The 22,063-nt window shown below is 33.9% G+C and overlaps 1 protein-coding gene across 1 annotated transcript in view; it reads left to right on the top strand.

Moving 5' to 3' along the window:
* The first annotated feature begins 2,553 nt into the window (after nt 1-2,553).
* BRINP3 (BMP/retinoic acid inducible neural specific 3) overlaps nt 2,554-22,063 on the top strand; it is a 406,055-nt gene continuing 386,545 nt past the window's right edge. Inside the window, exon 1 of the mRNA XM_042975995.1 lies at nt 2,554-2,628. The gene's annotated coding sequence lies outside the window, so the exon portion shown is untranslated. The remainder of the gene's footprint in view (nt 2,629-22,063) is intronic.

The raw sequence follows: 22,063 nt of genomic DNA on the forward strand, positions 1-22,063 counted from the left end.
AGTTTTAAGTGAACCATTTTTTTTTTCTCACAGTATCCCAAACACACATGAACATATTATTTTGGGCATTGTATTTCAATACAGGCATCATACTTAGTATATTTCTGATTTTATGAATTTAGCTAGTGAACAGCTAATTCGACACACAGTACTCATTTCAGAGGAAGAAAGCCATCGGAAGGAAGCACTGATTATCTTCGTTCTAATAAATTGAAATTCAGGGTCAGACTTCATATGAAAAATTTAATTACCTCACTCTTCACACTTGTTCAGCCCCCAGACTCAATTTTTAATAAGTATGTTAATATGGCAGTGTTTTTGGCTTTTATGAACATTTTTTTATGGGCTTAACTGACAGTTATGATTATCACTTCCCCTTTAAGTATAGGTATGTTGAGGAACATTTAAATCTTAGCTTTTACTTCACATATTGACAAAGACAGTGTATTAATTAAATACCAAGCCTGCGTGTGTTAGTTACCTCTAGTGCATACTAAGGTTTGAGGGTTTTCTCTGTGACCCCCTCTCCTCCGCCCAGCCCCCCTTAAGAACAAGTTCCTGGATTCTACAATATTTCTCTTTACTGGGATGGATGGAGGTGAGAACCTATTGTTTAAGCTTTTTACTTCCCTTACGTCTTTTCGTTCTTCCTTTTCCTTTTATCTCTCTTTTTTTTCCCCTTTCTCGCTCTCTCTGTCACTGTTTTTTGTTTTTTAATTTCTCGGAAAGAACTGTTCCTGCCCTCATTGATGGCTGACGCGACGACCTAAGTAATGCTTTTTTAAATTCAAAAGCCCTTTTAGCTTCCAGACATAAAAGTACTCCAGCTGCAGCGTCACCCCATCCCCCAGTCTCAGGATTCAAGGGCTTTCCCCCCTTGGCTTCCACCAGCAGCCCATCAGAGCAGGGCTGAGACTGTGGTCCACACCACTTGGCGCCCCTCACCCGTCACTAGTTTCTACCTGGTCTCCTTCCCAGTCTGGTCGTCCTGACAAGTGCCATCAGCAGCCCTGACTTTACTTGAAGAAACGAGGGCTTCGCATAATTCACCCATTCAAATATCCTCTTTGGAGGACTGTTGCTATTGCGCAAGGGTGCAGGAGGGGGGTTAGGGGGAAAAAAAAAAGCCAAAAACACCTAAAAACAAAACCAAAAAACGCAACTTTCAGTGCAGTCAGATCTTTTCTTCCTAACCTAGTCTACTCCAGTGAAGCACAGACGTACGTTGTTGAGGTAAGTGCGTTTTGCTATATTCTAGCCTGAAACTCAGGCTTGGGAAGGGGACATTTACGTTTGAAAGGCTCTGCCACCGCCAAGGACGCTTTAACCCGAGGGCTATCAACAGGCGACTGTGCCCGGAGGCTTCTCCGCAGCTCCTGGCAACGCCTAGGCCACCTGGGCGCGGAGAGCGCGGACGACAAGGTGCCCGGTGGCCTGGCTGGCCCTAGGCTCGGCGCTGGGAGTGGGGATGGCGGCGCGGGGAGGGACTGTGTCCCGCACTCTGCCCGGCCAGCGCAGGCTCCGCACTCAGCCCCTGCGGCGCGCAGTGCTCGGTGTGGGCAACCGCAGCCCTGGAGCGCGGGGCGCGCCGGGGGGCTGCGTCCGTGCCCAATGCTCCGTTTCCAGCCTGCCTCAGGCCAAACTTGAGCAAAACCTCTTTTCTGCGTGAGAGGACGGACTTGGGAGCTCTGGACTCTCTTATCAACGCCCTTCTGCATTTGCATTTATTTATTTATTTATTTATTTATTTATTTATGTTTTTTAATGAGCTATATCTAAGACTAATAAATGACGGCTCTTCAGCATGCCCGCTTTGTAAAACCCTAATCGCCCTCTTCATCCCCCTGCTTAGTCGGACTCACACTTGCTAACTGACTTCTCAGGCTCCGTGTTAAAGTATCATTGACCGTCACTCCCTGTCTGCCTTCACCAACTCGCAAGAATCTGGCGGGGGGGGGGGGGGGGGAGGAGAGAGAGTTGAATTTCAACTTGGAGATGGAGCTTGTGATATAAGGTTGAAGTTAAAGCAAAGAGTGGGGTTGGGAGCCGTGTGGCTTATATTAGACCCACTTTCCAGTTGGGCTTTTATTTTTTGTTTCCCCCTTTCTGGAGGTGGGGCGGGAGGTAGGAGGATCTGGGACTGGGCGCGCTCCCCTCCGCTGTCCTGGAGGGGGTGGTGCTTCTTGGCCGCTGGTTACTGCTGGTTCTGCAGCCAGGCAGTGGCAGAGAGTTTAAGTCTCTGATGGCTGTTCTCCTAGTCCCCAGGAGTTGAACCAGAGAGCGTTTTACTCTGTACCGGGTCGAGAACGTGATCAACCCTTTAGAGCAGGGACCTCCTTCTAATGGGGATCGGTCTGGAAAAGGCTGGGGAGGCTCTGCCTCCGAAGATAAGATGCCTGTTTAGAGCTGTGTGAGATGCCAACCAGAGGCTTGAAAAGAGGAAGAGGTGACTGGGGTTGCAAAATAACCCCACTATTGCTTACAGATATTCTAGCCAGTCAAATGTATGTAAGCAAAGAAGAAAGCATCAGGGTATAAAACTGTCACAGCAGCCTCGAAGACAGAGGATTCAGAATTTTGAGACTTTTTCTGCATGCTGTTTAGATTTGTCATCATGCAGTTAAGCAGGTAAGGACTGAAGGTCTATATTTTATTGACAACCATGTAACCTGCATTTGACCAATCCTGTGATAATCTTTTTTCTGCCTCAAGAGATGGGATACATGTATTTTCAGATGGTTCTCCTATGATGCATAACTTCGTGGTATTCATATTCGTGAGCCGTTTAAATCAATTTAAATGTTTAACTTGCATTCACTGAAATGTGTAACAATGCTACAAAAATCATAAACTGGGCAGAGGTCAAAGGAAGAAATGGGGAGGGTACAGAGTTGGAGGGAGGGATGCATTACCCTGATGAAGTATGTAAAATAGTAGTTGAAGAAATGCCTTGAAATTGTGCTTCTTGTTAAGGTCACAGACCTTAATATAAGGACAATTGGAGATTATTAAGGGCATCTTGAACTAGCAATTTAATTCTGACTATTTGAGAGAAATGTTTAATGGGTTATAGTCCCATTATTTTCTCACTTTCAAAAAACAATTATTGGGGTGGGGGTTGGTTGGGCTTTCAAATAGGTTAAGAAAGGAGCTTGCCCTAAGGCAATGTTTCATATAACCCCAGTATAGAAATCTTTGGGCTTGGAAAACTAGTTGCAAACTGAAAAATAAGCAAATTTAGAAAATTATAGTTAATCTCTCATAAATAAAGCCTTTTTTTTAAAATTTTAAGTTTTGTAGATGTATAATTTTAGCAGCTAATAGATTTCTTCAACTATTAGATTTAACAAAAAAATAATTAAAATGACAACACATGTTTTGAATGTGTGAAGTTTTGTTAGTATTGATAATGTTTTGTAATGTTTTGCTTACATGTTGAAGGAGTCTGGAGTCCCCACATAATGAAGCAAAAAATTAGTGAAACCCAATTCTAAAACTATCCTACTTATTTCTAACACTTTCTCTTCTCTAAGAAATTGTATTCTTTAAGATTTTCCCTGGAAATAATTTTAGTACTTACATTTATTGATGTGGATTTCTGATCAATAATTTTTCTGCTTGTAAGGCTCACTGATAACATCTTGAAGATATAAGAAGGATAATTGCACTTTGGGTCATAAAATTGCAAAGTTATAGTGCTTTTCTCAAAAGGGAGTTTGATACAAGAGGTAGTTTTTACTCCACTGGAGAAAGTAATTTGTCAATGAATTCCAGTTCTTCAATTCTTCCCAATTCCTCAGTTCTTTTGCATTTTACCCTCTAGAGTTTTATTGTAGTGAACATGTTCAGTGTGTGTGTGTGTGTGTGTGTGTGTGTGTGTGTGTGTGTGTACGCCCACTTTTGGGTGGGTGGAGAAAGTATTTATTTAAATATACATTGCTTTAATAATGTTTTTGAAGTGAAATATGCACAATACCTATATGATTGATTTCATTTATCATTTAATCAGATAATGTGTTATTCTAGCCTCTCACAAGATATTTTCTTAAACTCAACATTACAGTGGAAATGTAGATTTTTAAATAAAATACAGTACATCTTGATTTTCTTCATGCAAAATGATTGGTATATATAGGTAACTAAATCAAATCTAAATAGGAAGAAACCTTTGGGATTCTAAAAGAATGTGTGTGTGTGTGTGTGTGTGTGTGTGTGTGTGTGTGTGTGCACGCGCGCACGCGCAGTGCGCTTGTATGGATTATATATACACACATGCATATATAAAATTAACCTTATTACTAGATTTGTATGTTCTTTAAATAAAAGTGGAATTTATTTTCAGAATAGTGTCTTTGTGTGTTTCCCTCTACAAGTGCAAAGAACTTAACTTGTAGGACTTCAAAACTTTGATATTTTGTTATCAACCTATGCTTCAGTTTCCTATATTCCCTGCTATTTTGATTTTTTTTCCATATTCTTTTTAAAATGAGCAGTTACTGACTGGAATAAGTGTCTGCAATTTTAGCAATCTAGAAAATTGGGTATTAGTTTGAAGTTCAGACACAAACAGAAATGTAACACCAATGTGGCAAGTTGAGCATAAATTCATCTTTCATGAAAAAATACCACAAAGGTATTTGGATATTATGATTATGACTTCTGATTAATGATGTAAGCTCCTAAGAGTCTTAATATTTTTCTCTTAATTTCCTAGCAGGGGGTTATTGTGATACGTAGAGTGAGATGGGTTTAGGATTCCTTCCTCAGTGTCAATTCTAGCTCTACCTCAGTAATATGATCCTAGTGAAATTTCTTGACCACTCTTCATTTATTTTCCTCAACTCTCAAATGGGGGAAAATAATATCTATAGTGTTGTTATAGATAAATGACATAAGAGATGAAAATGCTTTAAACAGACAAACATGTTCTGAAAACAAAATATATTTTGAAAAAGATAGCATTTACATTTATTTTATTTTTTATTTTTTTGGCCTTTTTGGATACAGTTCTTCCATGAAGAAGTAATGATGTTGACAACTTTTTTTTTTTTTAATGATAGTATCAAATATTCTTGGTATATGGTGTCACGGTGTCTAATGAATTTAAATAATGTTTTCTTTTTGTTTTGATATTGTGTAGCTGAAAAACAAAACAGAAGTTGAAGAATGCATTCCTTGAGGCACACTAATTCTTAATTACATTATATTTACCTTGGCTTTAGTGTATTTCTGGGACAATAGTCACATTTACAAAAGTAGTTATTCTTCATTAACTTTTCAGTGTCAGTTAGTGAAAGGAACGTCTGATTTCTTAGCAAATTTTTGTTATTAACCTGATGATTCCTGTCAGTTTAATTGAAAATAAGGTCAACTGTTCTTATGTAGCAACTTTAAAAATGGAGTAAGTCAAAAAATGCCAGACTTTAAATTTTGAACATTGTTTATAAACTAATATTCAGCTTACCAGAATTAATTAGGAGACATCTGGCATTGTTGCTGTTTTAATTTAGCAACTATGTGGATATTTTCATTTAGACATTTAGGTGTGTAATTGAGCAGTTTCTCCATTTGCTGCTATATGGTTTTATGATTTTAATGTTTACAATTTATAAGTTCTAAAGGAGAACAAAAGAAAAAATAATTTGTGTTTGAAAATTATTGGCTGTTAATGGATGATCGTGATTGTTAAAAGAAGGGAATAGTATAATCATGTTTATTCTATTCTAGAAAAGAGGAAAAGAATCTCTAAAGATGAACTTTCATCATGAGCACTAATGATCTTTCTACTGAAAATCTATCTGGAAGTTCTTTTTCTTTCTTTCTTCTTCTTCTTCTTCTTCTTCTTCTTCTTCTTCTTCTTCTTCTTCTTCTTCTTCTTTTTAAAACTGATATCAAATAGCCACTGTAACAATTTTATACTGGTCATCAAATACTGTCATCAATAACATTTTAAAGCTTTCATTACTGTCATTTCAAGGCATATTTGATGAGTTATTAAGAATATTGGTATCCACTTACTCATGTGCAAACCTATCCAGTTACAAAGTATCCATAGCTAATGATATCTAAAGCTAAGAATCCACTTTTCTATACTTAATATATGATATGAAGTATTCCTGCATACAGTTCTGGGATATTTCTCAATTTTGTATTCAGAGTAACAAATCATGAATAACTAGTTGATGCTCCATAATTGAAATAAACCCAATTATGATTCTCTAACAATTTATTTTCCCCTAAGATTGAAAGATAAAACAAATACATTTTTTTAAAGAGTTGACTGGATTGCCAGGTATTTTTCATGAAATAAATGGTTTGTGTTGATTTTTAAAATGATTATTTTTAACCAAGAAAGTATAAATTCACATATGGAAAAATGACATGCAACCTAAAAATGTAAGAAGTCTTATAGATTCTTACTCTTCCATATTCATTATTATTTCTTAAACATAATTTATACTCACACAATTTTAATTTTTATTAAATTTACAGTTGAAAGTGTATTTTCCCTGTGTGACCTATTTTTATTTAAAATTAATATTTTGAGAGTGTTTGTTTTAATGCCTAAACCCTAATTTACTCAGATATAGATGCCTTTGAAAGCACCCAAAGCATAACAAATTCCCTTATATAGCTAATAAAGAAGTTTCCATGATATAGTTCCAGCAAATTAAATCTATAAAATACACATTTATTGATTAAATTAATAAATATGTTAACATTACATTCAAATGTATTGTAGTTCTCTGCTCTAAAAGAATTATTGTCTCATAATGGTGTGTTTCATTTAAATTCCATTATAGAGTTATGTGAAAGAATACTTATAGATAGACTTATTCTTCCTGATTTCTGTGAATATCAGCCAACCTCATCAGGATTGAGCTGTTTTTTATTAACTTTTTTGGAGTCTTGCATTTTGTTAATTTTAAAAGCTATCTCTAGAATATTGCACTATTAAAAAACAATCTTGCCTTGGGAAGAGCAGAATTGAGGAAGCTAGATTTTCAATATCAAATAGTGGCCAGAATATAAACACACTGCTACTTTATAGATTCATTAAACACTCATTCTCACAACTGAAAAACATTTTCTTTAAAACATGCCAGATGATGTCCACAAATACAAGGTAGTTTGGAAAAGGTGATTAAATCAAACCAAAAATTACATTTAATAAATCAAGCATGGGTTTAATCAAGTATCATATTACTGAATCCCATGTGTTGCATATAATGTGTTTTTTGTAATTTGGAATATCTTTGATAGGCATATCCTTTAAAGATACAAGTATATTTTAACTGCTTTCAGATATGCAACTTAATACTGTGTGCAGAAGCTTCTTCTGTTGTAGCTAAAGTAAATCTAGAACAAAATTAATTAAATCAGGAAGTCCTGGTGTAGATAATACATTTAAGTGTTTTTCATGTCTTTAGTATGGTAACATTTCTGATGGTTTGAAAAATCAGCTCTTTAAATGTATATAAAGAGATGATAGAACAGTCTTTTTCAGAAGTAAATAACTGTTAAATAATAATAAACACAATTGAAATTTTTAGAAGAAAATCATTAAAGGTTAAATAAATCTTACATCAAAGTTGTATAAAGTGATCTCTTTAGATAATTAACTCATGCTTTTCTCAACATTTTCTTATACCAAAGATATCAATATATAGACCAAGTCTAACTTACACAAAACATTTAAATTGAATGACTCAGGTTTACAAGTAATTGAATTTTTGATTATTCATTCTGACCTGTCACTAATATTCAAAAACAAAGTTACAATATATTTTATCACTGTGATAAGTAGTATTTTGGAAATTACACTAGGGAATAATGTGGAAGACAAAAAGTTTCCAGAGAATTACCAATCAGCAGCAGTAACAACTAGAAAGTATATATTTTTGTTCCATTTTACTAATTTCTGTCCAAATGGAGTTTTTAAACAACTTCTTAATTTTAAGTAAAAAAAAAAGCAATTATTATGGGGGGTGTGTTTTCCAATGTGTAAAATTTACTCTTTTGTACATGTCAAAAATTTTAACAATTACCCAAAAACAGTGTTTTCATTTTTACATTGTGAACTAAGAGAAGTGAATCCAGTCTTCTCTGTGAGTCGAAAGAAAATCCATAGTTAAGAAAAATGGGACTCCTGAGAAATTTCTTAAGGGTCACTCCACATATCTTAAATTTAAATTTAAAACTTCTTTTTTGACTAAAGGACTTGCTTTAAGTATCTTTCTCACCTTTGAGTGGAGATATAGCTTATGGATTTATAAACTTCTTTTTCTCCAACACACAGATTTTTGCAATGTATCACTCCTTTTTTTGAGAACTTTTAGATCAGGACAGATTATTGACATTTTAAATATGTAGCTATCTTTATATTTTGGTTAAAAGCATAACACTGATTATGTTTGACTAGTGACAAAACCATGAGGAAAAATAACTGAGGATCCACGTTTCCTCTCAGAACTCTAGCAGGTTTTCATTTGTGTTTCATTTGTGTTTTCATTTCTTTCATCCATCCATGAAATGAAGACATTTTACAGTCATGCAAAAATAGGCCAGAATGAATAAGAAAGATCACTTATGTCATTATTACTTTTAAAACCTATCCCTGACTTCTGCTATTTAAGAAAATCAATTTTGATTTAGAGTAAGAATCAGTAACTTCATATAAATGGCTGTGATTAACTAGCAAAAATATTTCTTTCTTATCAATAATATTGAGTCAGTAAGACAAACAAGTTTTATCTAGCTTCACATGATTCTTTCATCACAAAAGTGACAAAAATTTAGCATGCTTTACTATAATTTTGATATAGATTTCTAGAGGTCTAAACTGAAGATGAAAATTTATTGACTCAGGATTTGAAACTAACCAGTTGCTAACTGTTCATGAAAATTTATTTATTACTGGGGCACCTGGGTGGCCCAGTCAGTTAAGTGTCCAACTCTTGACTTCAGCTCAGTCATGATCTAATGGTTTGTGAGTTCGAGGCTTGCGTGGGGCTCTGCACTGACACTGAGGAGTCTTTTCGGGATTCTCTCTCTCTCTCCCTCTCTTTCTCTCTCTGCCCCTCCCCTGCTGACTCTCTCTCTCTCTCTCAAAAGAAATAAACTTTAAAAAAATTATTTATTACCAAATTTCATTCTCAGATAATTCCCATAACATTGATTCCTATGATTATTGTTTAGAAGGTAATTCTTGACAGGTTCAGACAGCATGATTTAAAAAATTACGACCAGGGGCGCCTGGGTGGCGCAGTCGGTTAAGCGTCCGACTTCAGCCAGGTCACGATCTCGCGGTCCGTGAGTTCGAGCCCCGCATCAGGCTCTGGGCTGATGGCTCAGAGCCTGGAGCCTGTTTCTGATTCTGTGTCTCCCTCTCTCTCTGCCCCTCCCCAGTTCATGCTCTGTCTCTCTCTGTCCCAAAAATAAAATAAAAAACGTTGGAAAAAAAAAAATTAAAAAAAAAAATAATAAAATAAAAAATAAAAAATTACGACCAGTGTGTACATAATGTGCTGGGTATAGCTAATACTCAATAGTTTCTATATATTAGACATAGTAATGTCTTATTTATGCTTTCTTATAATATCCTTCAAAATCTTGCTGTTTTTTAATATAAAAATTCTCTTCAAGAATATAAATTATTTTTTCAAATAGATTTACTTTGCTTTTCTTTTGAAATTAATATCTTATGTTCCTTATAACTTTCTAAGTTTGAAGAGTTAAAGTAACATAGTGATAAGAATGGTCCTTGAAAATGTCAGATGTTTTCAAAATTGTATGTTGGGAGAAAATAAAACATATTGTTAGAAAAAAGCTTAATTAGACAAGCTGGAATATATTACCAACCAGGCAATATATGGCTAGCTACCATGTGAAAATATTGGCCATTCCAGCATTTCTGGCCATGAGGTAAGATGTGCATTCTTTGATTAGAAACATGGAGAGTCCTGACATGCTTTCTTAAATAAACATGTTTTTAAAATTTTTTTTTACATTTATTTATTTTTGAGAAACAGAGTGAGACAAAGCGTGAGCGGGGGAGGGGCAGAGAGCGAAGGAGACACAGAATCCGAAGCAGGCCTCAGGCTCTGAGCAAGACGCAAGGCTCGAACCCCCCAACCGTGAGATCATGACCTGAGCCAAGTACTCTCAACCGACAGCCACCCAGGCGCCCCTGACGTGCTTTCTTGGATGGTAGTTCAGAAGGCACGGAGAACAGTAGATAAAAAAATTAACTACTTGATGTTGGATTGGTTTGTTTATTGTAGATCACCTCTTTTTATTGTTATTTTGGTTTTTTAAAAAATTATTTATTGGGGGCACATGGATGATCAGCTGGTTGAGCGTTTTCTCTTGATTTCAGCTCAGGTCATGATCTCACAGTTCATGGGTTCAAGCCCCATGTCGGGCTCTGTGCTGACAGCATGAAGCCTGGTTGGGGTTTCTCTCTCTCTGTCCATCCTCAACATGATCTCTCTCTCCTACTCTCTCAAAAAATAAACAAAACAATTAAACATTTATTGGATGTATGATCAGTGGTGTGCAATGGAGTGAACCTTGGGAAAATAACAATGAAAAGATATAACAGTTGTTCATAAGATGTTTACAATTTTTATTTTTGCTCTGTGTAGTACACTTTATTTTAGTTAATGAACAAAGGCAAATTTAATGCTTGGCCACTATTTGTTTTCACACATGTCCAATTTTGATATTATAAATACAATTCTCTTTGAGAAAAGAGGAGGGATGTCATATTTCTCAGGATAGAGATAGGTCAGTAAAGAATGTATTTTCCATTCAGAGTTCTGAGGATAATTATTAAAGGCAAATGAAGGAACCAGGACAGTTCTGAAGGTAAAACCATAACAATTCTCAGAGTGATGACTGACTTAGTTGATGTTTTATCACGGTTTGTTTTGTTTTTAAATGTTAGCTTTTTTTTAAATGGAAACATTTCCAATGTGTTATGCTTTTGTTTTTTAGTGACTAGAATGAACAAAAAACGATTAACATTGTAAGAATTTGCAAATTTAATTTTCTTATTCCATCATATGTGTACTGAGGGCTTTCTCCACGCCATGTTATTTTGTTAGTGCTACAGATGCATTAGTGAATAAAAACAGATACCAATCCCTGCCTGGTGTTGCTTGCACTGGAATTGCAGTAAGTATTACATTATTACAGGAATTATTGAATAATTACAAGAATTATCCTGTGAATTTAGTGGTATCTGTAACCAAGACTAGAAGACAAGTTTAGGACTCCACTGGCAATATTTCTAACCATACGCTTCTAGGTTAAAAACCCTTCAACATTTTCATTTCCTTACAAAAGAATAAAAAGAAGCTGAAGATTATTATTTTGAGATTAAAAAAGAATTTCCTTTGGCTTAATAATCAGAACCTTTTTAAAAACTTTAACAATTTTATTGGACTTTCTTTGAAAATTCCTTAAATGTAGGGTACTTGTGCGGCTCAGTTGGTTAAGCATCCGACTCTTGATTTTGGCTCAGGTCACGATTTCATGGTTCAGGAGTTTGAGCCCTGCACCGGGCTTCTCACTGACAGTATGGAGCCGGCTTGGGATTGTCTCTCTGCCTTTCTCTCTGCCCCTCGCCCATGTGCAGGCACGTGTGTGTACACGCACGCATGCACGCGCTCTCTCTCTGTCTCAAAATAAATAAAAACTTAAAAAAAATGTTTTTAAGTTCCTTGAATGTAATGTTTACTTTGTGTATGACCTCAGAAGATACACTCCTATTTATGTTTCTTCATATAATAATTTCTAATTAAATAGCCTACTTTACCTTGTAGCCCTGCTTAACTCCAAGATAAGTTTTGGTCCTATTATAGAACAATGGATTCATTGTCCATTTGGTTCCAAACTCCAGCGTTTCTACACTTCAACCCAGCATTATGTCTTACTCTTCGAATAAGTATAAATGCCTTTGTTGAAAGTCTAAGTTAGTATTATACTTTGTTTTTACCCAGGATCATTATTAAAAATTTTATTTTAATATTTCTAAAGCCTTTCAAAACTGTGACTGAGGTCATTTTCCATAGAGGTGAGGGAGAAATGTTTATTGTCTTTGTATTGCATAGTACTTACACATAGTCCTTTTTTAAAAATTATTTCCTCAAATTCTCTTTAAATTTGCCTTTATGTGACAAAAGTCTTTTACTGACCAGAATTGTTTTATCCAGGGTGCTTTATTATCAGACTGTGCCAGAAACAACAGAATTTTTTTCCTGGTTATAGTGACCATACTAAATACAGATGTCTGTAACCATGATTTCCATTCCATTTCCGTATGTACATGTAGATTATTTTAATCTTTATTTTTAATTAATTAATTAATTAATTAATTATAGTATTGACCATATCCCCTAGGTTGTACTTTTCATCCTTGTGACTTATTCACTCCATAGTTGGAAGCCTGTATCTCCCACTCCCTTTCAATCACTTTTTCCCCCACCCCAACCATCAGTTTGTTTTCGGTCTTTGTGGATCTGTGTCTGCTTTTTTGTCTGAATGTTTTGCTTTGTTTTTTAGGTTCCATATGTAAATTAAATAATATTTGTTTTTCTCAGTCTGACTTATTTCACTTAGCATAACACCCTCTAGATCCATCCATGTTGTCATAAATGGGAATATCTCATTCTTTTTTATGACTGAGTAATATTTCATTGTGTATATATACCACGTCTTCTTCATCTATTCATCTGTGCGTGGACACTCAAAGCTATTGTAAATAATGCTGCTGCAGACATAAGGGTGCGTATATCTTTTCAAATTAGTGCTTTTCTTTTCTTTGGGTAAATAACCTGTAATGGCATTATTAGATCATATGGTATTTCTATTTTTAATTGTTTGAGGAGCTTTTATACTGTTTTCCACAGTGACTGCGATTTGCAGTCTCATCAACAGTGCATGAGAGTTCCTTGTTTTCTATATTCTGGCCCTGTCTTCTTTCTAGTATTCTTGATTCTACTTATTCTGACAAGTATAAGGTAATATATCTCATTGTGGGATTGATTTGTATTTCCCTGACGGTTAGTCATACTGAACATCTTTTCATGTGTATGTTGGTCATCTGTATGTCTTCTTTGGAAAAAAAATCTTATTTTATTTTTTAAAAATTGTTGTTTATTTATTATAATGTCTATTTTATTTTTGAGAGAGAGAGAGAGAGAGAGAGAAGATATATGGGGGAGAGGCAGAGAGAGAGGGAGACCCAGAATCTGAAGCAGGCTCCAGGCTACAAGCTGTCAGCACAGAGCCTGACGTGGGACTCGAACTCACAAACAGTGAGTTCTTGACCTGAGCTGAAACCAAGAGTCAGATGCTTAACTGATTGAGTCACCCAGACTCCTCTGGAAAAAATATCTTTGTTTTAAGCTGTCTCCTCTTTTATTGTTTTGGTAATCAAAGATACTTATAATCAATTTTCAAAAGCATTTCTCATACTTTAACATTAGATTTTGCAATTTAAATATACTATTCTAAACATCTTGCATCTGAAATTTATTCTTTATCCTTTTACCACTCTTTCCTTATGAATTAAAAAGAAATACAATCTGAATCTCACCAAGATGTGCTGTTATGTAATCAGTTATGTTGAAACACCAAGATATTTCACTTTTAAAATCTAAAAAATAAGCCAAATGACTCTTGAACTTTGGGCATTTAAGAATTATGCTCCCTACGTGCTGGACAGAATTAAGGAATGGAACTCCCCTTCTCTTCATTTTTTCTAATCAGCTCCACCATTAGGTAGTAGCATTTAACTTCTTCTTTATTGGTAGGACAAGATTGTATTGACAGGATCAAGCAGGAGATTAGTTCCCTCTGCAGTATATACTCCTCAGAGGAATGCTAACCCTCATTAGGATGGAAAACACTTAAAGCTGTAATTCAGAGGCACTGTATTGCCTGATCAGCTAAAATAAATAATGAGAAGGACCCTCTGGAATGTAGGTTTATCAGAGTTAAATCACTGGAAAGATTCACTTCTCAGGCTAGTCTTAACCTATACAACATGATTTAAAATGAGAAAGCTCAATTACTTAAAAAAATAAAGTGAAAAAATATAAAAATAAAGGATTACTAACAGATTAATATAATGACAATCTCTTTCTGGTTTAAGCAGACATAATGAAATATAGCCTACAAACAAAAGAAAAAAATGGCATTCAGTACATGTTCCAGAAATTTGCCATGTACATGACAGTTTGTTAAGCTTTAAGGGCCACAGGGATTACTAAAACATAATCTCTGCCAGCAAGACCTTCACAAACTTCATATTAACAAAGGTGGTAAAAAGGATAATAGTGGCATATTGTGAAATTTTAGATTTATGAATGGAAATCCATCTAGTCTGTAGTTATTTTAATAATTTTAAAAACAACATATTTGAAAGGATTTAAAAGAGTTATTAACCCACCAGGAAAACTGTTTTTAAATTTTTCTTTTTTAAAAAAAAATTTAAATGTTTATTTTTTTTTGAGAGAGAGAGAGAGAGAGAGAGAGAGCATGAGCACAGGAGGGGCAGAGAGAGAGGGAGATGCAGAATCAAAAGCAGGCTTCAGGCTCTGAGTTGTTAGCACTGAGCCCAACATGGGGCTCAAACCCACAAGATGCGAGATCATGACCAAAGTCAAGTTGGATGCTTAACTGACTAGGCCATTCAGATGTCCCTGTTTTTAGATTTTTCTTAAAGTTCATTTATTTTGAGAGAGATAAAACGTGCACAAGTGGGGAAGGGGCAGACAGAGAGGGAAAGAGAGAGAATCCCAAACAGGCTCCACACTGTCAACAAAGAACCCGATGCAGGGCTTGAACTCAAGGAACTGTGAGGTCATGACCTGAGCCGAAATTAGGAGTCAGGTGCTTAACCAACTGAGCTACCCAGGCATCCCCATTCATTTTTATTTTTATTTTTTTATTTTTTATTTTTATTTATTTTTTATTTAAAAAATTTTTTTTAATGTTTATTTATTTTTGAGACAGAGAGAGACAGAGCATGAATGGGGGAGGGTCAGAGAGAGAGGGAGACACAGAATCCAAAGCAGGCTCCAGGCTCCGAGCTGTCAGCACAGAGCCCGACGCGGGGCTCAAACTCATGGACCGTGAGATCATGACCTGAGCCGAAGTCGGACGTTTAACCGACTGAGCCACCCAGGCGCCCCCCCATTCATTTTTAAAATTCAAAAGGAATTGCTATTTCACATAAAGAACACATTCCATTTTTTTTTTTTTTTTAAGTCGCTGATTGGATAACCTTAGGTGTCTGTGATGCCTAGAGTTATATGATATTTTTTTTGCTTTGGGGATTATCACAACTTTTTGGCTTTTTATATATTTGTTTTACTTTTTGAGAGATATTGAAAGGATTATTAGTGCATAAAGAAAAGAAAAAAAAAACTTTCATTATAATTTCCAGATATACCCAGTGACAAACTGCATGGCTAAAAGTCAGAATGACTTTTTTCCCCATTTCTACATGTTACTATTTATTTCAACAGGTGCACAAAGGCAGAGCAACTATTTCTGTATACTCCTGGTGGAGTGCAGGAAAGAGAGAGTGGCAAAATTCTGCCTACTTGTGTGGAAAAAGGCACACATTATGTAACGTATGCAAGATTTTATATCTTGATGAATTTCTTGACATCTTTATAGAATAAAATGCCAAATTCTACTCCATTAGGCTATTTAAAAATTCATTACTTTTATATAAACAATGTCTAGATAAGGAAGAAGAATTTAAGGTCATTTGAGGTAAAAAATTATAGAACATAACTGGCATTTAACTAAAGCCGTAAATTAATACATCATTACTGAAGTAATGATGTAAATCATTGAATAATGGAACTCTTATTCTTTTATTTATTTGACCATATACCATATATAGGTCATGAATATTCAAAGGTGAAAAGTGTATATGTATATGCATATAGGAAGATGATGTGTTATATTATCCATATCTTTGAATACGTTCACCAAATGTAATACTTGAGTTTGCCATTTTAGAAAAGCAATGCCTTTGAAATGATTTTCCTCATAACTCATAATCTATCCTGCCAAATAATACTTTAAAATATATATTTTTAGTTGTAGTCTTGACTTTTCACACTATTATTCCTTAAAATAATACTTGTGAAAGATGATCCTAGTGTTCATGTAATTATCTGGCATTTTTGACAACATAAGAAAACTTACCTTGGTTAAAAATTTATAATGCATTTCAGAAAATATTAAAATCATCTCATAATTTTACTATGTCTCCATTTTGAGACACCAACTCTGGTTTTTTTTTTCATTTCATTATAAAGCAATTTATAATAATATGGAGTCATTAAACCTACTGGATTAATCTTGCAATTTCTATGAAGAGCAAATAGGTAAATTAAATCACTCTGACCATGATTATACTTTTTAACCCAATAAATAGCACACATAATCTGAAAAAAAGTAGTTTTGCAATTTTTTAGTTTATAGTACCTGTTTTTAAAGATATTAAACTGAATCACATTTAACTTTTATTTCATTTTCTATTTCCATTATTTATATTTTCCATTTAAAATTTTTATTTTGTTCAAAAGCATTTTATTAAGTGGTAACAAAATTCCTAATAAATAAATTTCAATCTGCAATCAGTTCTGATTAGGTTGTAGTGTGGTATCATAGGGAGAGCATGGTTTTCAATATGGGTTCAAGACTAATGCCATTCGGTCCTTGCTCTGTTGCATGTTTATTCACCTTGAACCTCAGTCATCTAAACAAGCTAATGTTGATATTAATATATACTGCATTGTGTTGCTATGAGGTGAAATACAGAAATATTGGCAAATTGTTGGCATATCAAAAGAGCTTGATAATTGATAAAGGTAATTTTTTGGGAAGAAAATAATGTCATTTTCATCATCACTGTCTATTTTCCCCCCAATAAACTTTGGAAGGATTTGAGTTAAAGTTATCCCTAGTATATGACCTTTCAAATGGGGAGGAGCAAGCTATTCAACTGCTGTTTCTGTTATTAAATTCCAGAATGACAACACAGTATAACATACATTATGCTTAATAATGAAAAGAGATCTTATGTTTGACTTTACATTTGACCTCGTGTTCATGTGACCTATCTTTAGAAACTATGAATAACAAAATATAAATGACAGGATCCTAAGTTTTCCACAATTATATGCATGATCATTATATTCCCTTATAATTATACTTAAAGCTAATAATTAATGATAGTTTTATATCCTTGCTCTTAACAATTTTTGAATATTAAGAATGCTTTGCTTTGATACTACTTGAATGTGTCATTTATGTTTGTGATTTGGACATCTAAACCATTATGTCAGGACTCCTTTTCCCTCCTTTCTCAAGTATAAAACTATGGTCATCCTGTGTAGCTCAAATGCAAACTCCTTTGTAAAGCTTTCTTCTTTCCATGTAGAATGAGTTTTCTTAATCTTGTCATCCATATCACATTAATTACACCTCATTTTACTACTTACTTATCCACTATTTATTCATTCACTTAACCAATTCTTATTAAGAAACTTTATTTCAGGTACTTTGTTAACTGTACCTAGTTGTCATTAAAATAAGAACAATTATTGTCCCCTAAAACTAAGTCTGATTGAAGTCAGGGGAGATATGTAGCCAAACAGACAAAATATATGTATAAATATACAATATAAATGTGCTATATAGATGAAGTGATGGGATCATGAAGACCAAACAATCTCAAAGGATCACAGATAGCTTCATGGAGAAATGACAGTCTAGTCTGAAATTCAAATATAGGTAAGGATTGAGCAGGTGAAGGGATTCAAGTAGAAATAATAAGTCAGGTAGAATAAACTGCATATGCAAAGATGCTGAAGAAAGGGAGAAAGGGAGATGAATTTGAGGAATAAAATTATGCTTGCAGCATGGTTGATGTTTGATTGATAACTGTAGTGTTATATATAGGGAGAAAAGATGCAGAGGAAGAGTTAAGTAAGGAAAGATCATTTTAAAAATTATCTTGAAAAGTTTGGATGTTATCCAGAGGGTAAATGACACAAAATCATAAGCGGGGGTAAAAGAGTTGTAGGTTCAAACTTAACTTTATATCAAGATAACTCTGTAGTATAAAGAACAAATTGGAGAGAGCCACATGGGTATTAGGAAGACCAGTTATGAAGCTATTGGAGCGACCCAGAATAGAAGCTATGGTGGTAGCATTGGGGGTACAGAATGACCCACTCAAGTCAAGTGCATGTGGAATGAAAGTGTTAGATTTGATTCTTGGGAAGAACTTGGGAATTGATTGGATATGTGCAATGAGTGAGAAGGTAGAGGAAAGTAAGATTTGGGGTTAAAGATTTGAGAATATGGAAGTATCGTTTATGAGATAAAGAAACCAGAAGGAGAAAAAAATGGAAAGTGTTGATTTTTAGTTGACAGAGGTATTGGTTTCTAACAGAGACTACCCTATAGGCCATGTGTCCTTCCTTACATAAAGCTTTCCTCATTTGATTGTAAGTTTCTGAAGACCAAAGCAGCATTTTTAGTGATACCTGTGATCCAGCTTCATACCAAAACATGTTAGGGTATTTTGCACATTGTAGATGATAAGTAATATTTACTTTTTTTATCGTGTGATTTCTTTGTTAGTAATCCTACCAAAAAGGAATATAAATAATTGCTATTTAGAAAGACTATTGAAAATTTACAGTTAAAAATATGTTAACTCTTCCATTATTTATTTACTTATACAGTGTTTAGTATATATTTACTTCAGAGCTAATGTTTGTTCAATATATAATAAAATACCATATATTATATGATCTATGGTAATATAATAATATGCTATATATTTTAATAGATTCTAGGAGTATTATATACAAATATATTTATTTTATAATAATAAAATGATTCTAATATTTATGCTTTGGTAGAATGTATTCCATTAAATTATTAAGGAAGAATGTGGTTTTTTTAGTAAATATCATCATTTGGGAATTAGAGACTTTATTTTGAAGACTTCACTTTTTATATTTATAAATTCCAATATTAGTGATTATGACTGTTGAGGAGCTATATTATAGAGCAATGTAGCAGTTGCTGAAGATGAGGAATTTGGAAAATGGGTGTATGACCTGGAGCAAATCAGTTTTCCTTGGATCCTTGCTTCATACAAAAAAACATGTATAAGGGATTAAGAAAGAGAGAGAGAGTGTGTAGAATATGTGGTAAAATGTAAACAATTGGTAGATGTGGCTGAACGATATATGTGTTTATTGTACTAGCCTCTCAACTTTCTGTGTGTTTTACAATTTTCAAAATTAAAAAAAAAAAGGAATCTCTTTGACACAATTATTTTCTGAAGCTTCTTTGCATATGCAAAATTGTAAATGGGTTTTATTCCCTGAGAAACTATTTTGAACATGCTAGCGAAAAATCAGTTCAAATGCAAACCTAAAAGAAACAATTATATAGTATGCAATATTAATTGTTTAACAAATAGTAATAATTAATATTCAGCATTCAACTAGACATTAAATAATGAGATAATGTGCTCTAAAAGATGAACCTCTATGACACGACCCTTCAGTCTAAAGGATATTAAGTCTAAGTCAGTAATCCATAATCTACTTTCTATCTCTGTAATTTCAGCTATACTGGAAATTTATTTTTAATATTATAGGAAATATTGCATAAATTCCAATATTTTATGAATTTCAAATAATATGATATGTCATTATTTTGGATAAAAATAATGCATTGCCATCCTGCAGTAGGATTAAGAAGAGCTAATGATGGGGAATATTTATTATATACTAGAATACATACTATATATATTATGTTACATAGTCTCTTATTATTTATGTATTTATTACATGCTTTAGTGTTTATTACTATATATGTAACATCCTTTGGTGTGCTTCTTCTGCATAGACTTTTTGGGTATTTGCAAGTAATAAACTTGTGTCATTTGGTAATGCTCCCACTGAATTTTATTTTGTGAGGATTGGTTATGACAGAAGGCCACGTACTAAATATCTATTTTTTAAACAATATGATACTTCAATATTTACTGCTTCCTCTTAATTTTTGAAAATAAAAAACTTGATCAGTGTGATTTTTAATTGAATACCACTTTTTAAATATGAACTCATGTTTTTTTTGCCTTGTTTTTAATGTTTTGTTGTTTTTTGTTCTTCATAAAATATACCCTCACATGTTTCAGAACATGCTGTGCATTGACATTGTCATTTCCTTAGTTGGCCTCTTAAATACTTAGTTAGAAATAGTAAATTCAAGATAATTTTGTCATTTCCTCACAATCCAGAGGGTGACATTAGCAAATTCACTTCTCAGTTTAATAATTCTTTCTTTCATTGGACCTCATGATTTCCCTTCCTTAGTAACACCTATAAATACATCTGTTCACTTCAGTAGTAACTTCCAAGTAACTTCAAGAGAACCCTACCCAATACTTTTGAAATTGGCATGCTATATCATAAAGGCATCTCTCACACAAGGACAAATGTGGTTATTAATCCGAATCAAATAAAGGAACCAATGCAGGCCATTTGGTAATAATTTAAAATTTACAAATGTGCATTTACCTGCTTTTATGACAAACTAGGTGAAAGAAGTACTTTTTTTTAAGTGAACATCGAGTCTAATGGCCACTTGTCCTAAGAATCTTTGGAAGCATACATCTTGCCTTAATGTATTCTGACACTACTTTTCCCTCTGCTTTTTAACTCTTAAAGGTGATTTCTCAAAGGTGACTTCAGTGGAAATGTTGGATATCATAGTTTGGTTATTGTTCATCTCTTTAAAAAGACCTTATAATTATGATTTCAAGAGATTCCCCCAAATTAATACAAATTTGGACAGGATTGATTCTCTCATTATCCCAGTGCTAATGAACTTTCTTTCAGAAAAACCCACTTTCAAACAGAAGTGGGAGCATGTACCCAAATTAGAGAAGTAGAAGAAACAGAAATAATGAAAACATAATACTAACATTTTTAAGTAGTTCTCCTACACACAATTTAAGAGAATCTTTCCATTTTTCTCTGTGTTAAGATTATGAAATATCACAACCATGAAACATCTTCAACACACTTGGTAAAGAAAAGAATAAAAACAGTAGTTCTGGCTAATTAAATATTGGAGAACTATAGAATTTTAGAGACCTTAAATGCCAGGTCAATTATGTGCTACTTTCTTTTTTAAGTTTGTTTGTTTGTTTGCTTGTTTGTTTAGAGAGCACATACTTCTGCACAGGGGAGGAGCAGAGATAGAGGGGGAGAGAGAGAATCCTAAGCAGGCTCCACGCTGTCAGTGCAAAGCCTGACATGGGGCTCAGTTCCACAAACCATGAGATCATGACCTGAGCCAAAATCAAGAGTCGACTGCTTAACTGAGCCAGCCGGGTGCTCTCCTATACTACTTTTTTACGAACTCATGTGCTGGAACATAAAGAGTTGGCTTAATTTTATGGTATATAATTACACAGTTTCATATTAGTATTAAATGTACCTTGAAGCACTCCTAAGCTCCTCCCAACTTCCTGGCACTATTCTAGGTCTTTATGTAAGAAAATATGACTTTTTTGTAGTGTAGTGATGATTAAATGTTTCTTATTTAAATGTATTAGATCAACAGAATGAAAATACATGTTCAACTGGGGCGCCTGGCTGGTTCAATAGAAAGAATGTGTGACTTTTGATTCTGGGGTTGTGAGTTCGAGCCCTATGTTGGGTGTAGAGATTTCTTAAAATAAATAAAATTTAAAAAAAATATGTGTTAACAAAGATAAATATTTATTAGTAATAATGGGATTATACTATACCATTACACATAGTAAGAATCCTCAGTTTATGAATATAAATGAAATGTATTAATTTTAAGAAAAGTGGTATAGTTCCTACAGAAGAAACAATGTTTCTTGTTATAAATGTGTTACATTTATACAAGTAATTGATGGCGATCTAGAAACTCTCAACTTATATTCCAAAATCTATTATATGATATTATT

The sequence above is a fragment of the Panthera tigris genome, chromosome F3 (genome assembly GCF_018350195.1).
Source record: "Panthera tigris isolate Pti1 chromosome F3, P.tigris_Pti1_mat1.1, whole genome shotgun sequence".
Lineage (NCBI taxonomy): Eukaryota > Metazoa > Chordata > Mammalia > Carnivora > Felidae > Panthera > Panthera tigris.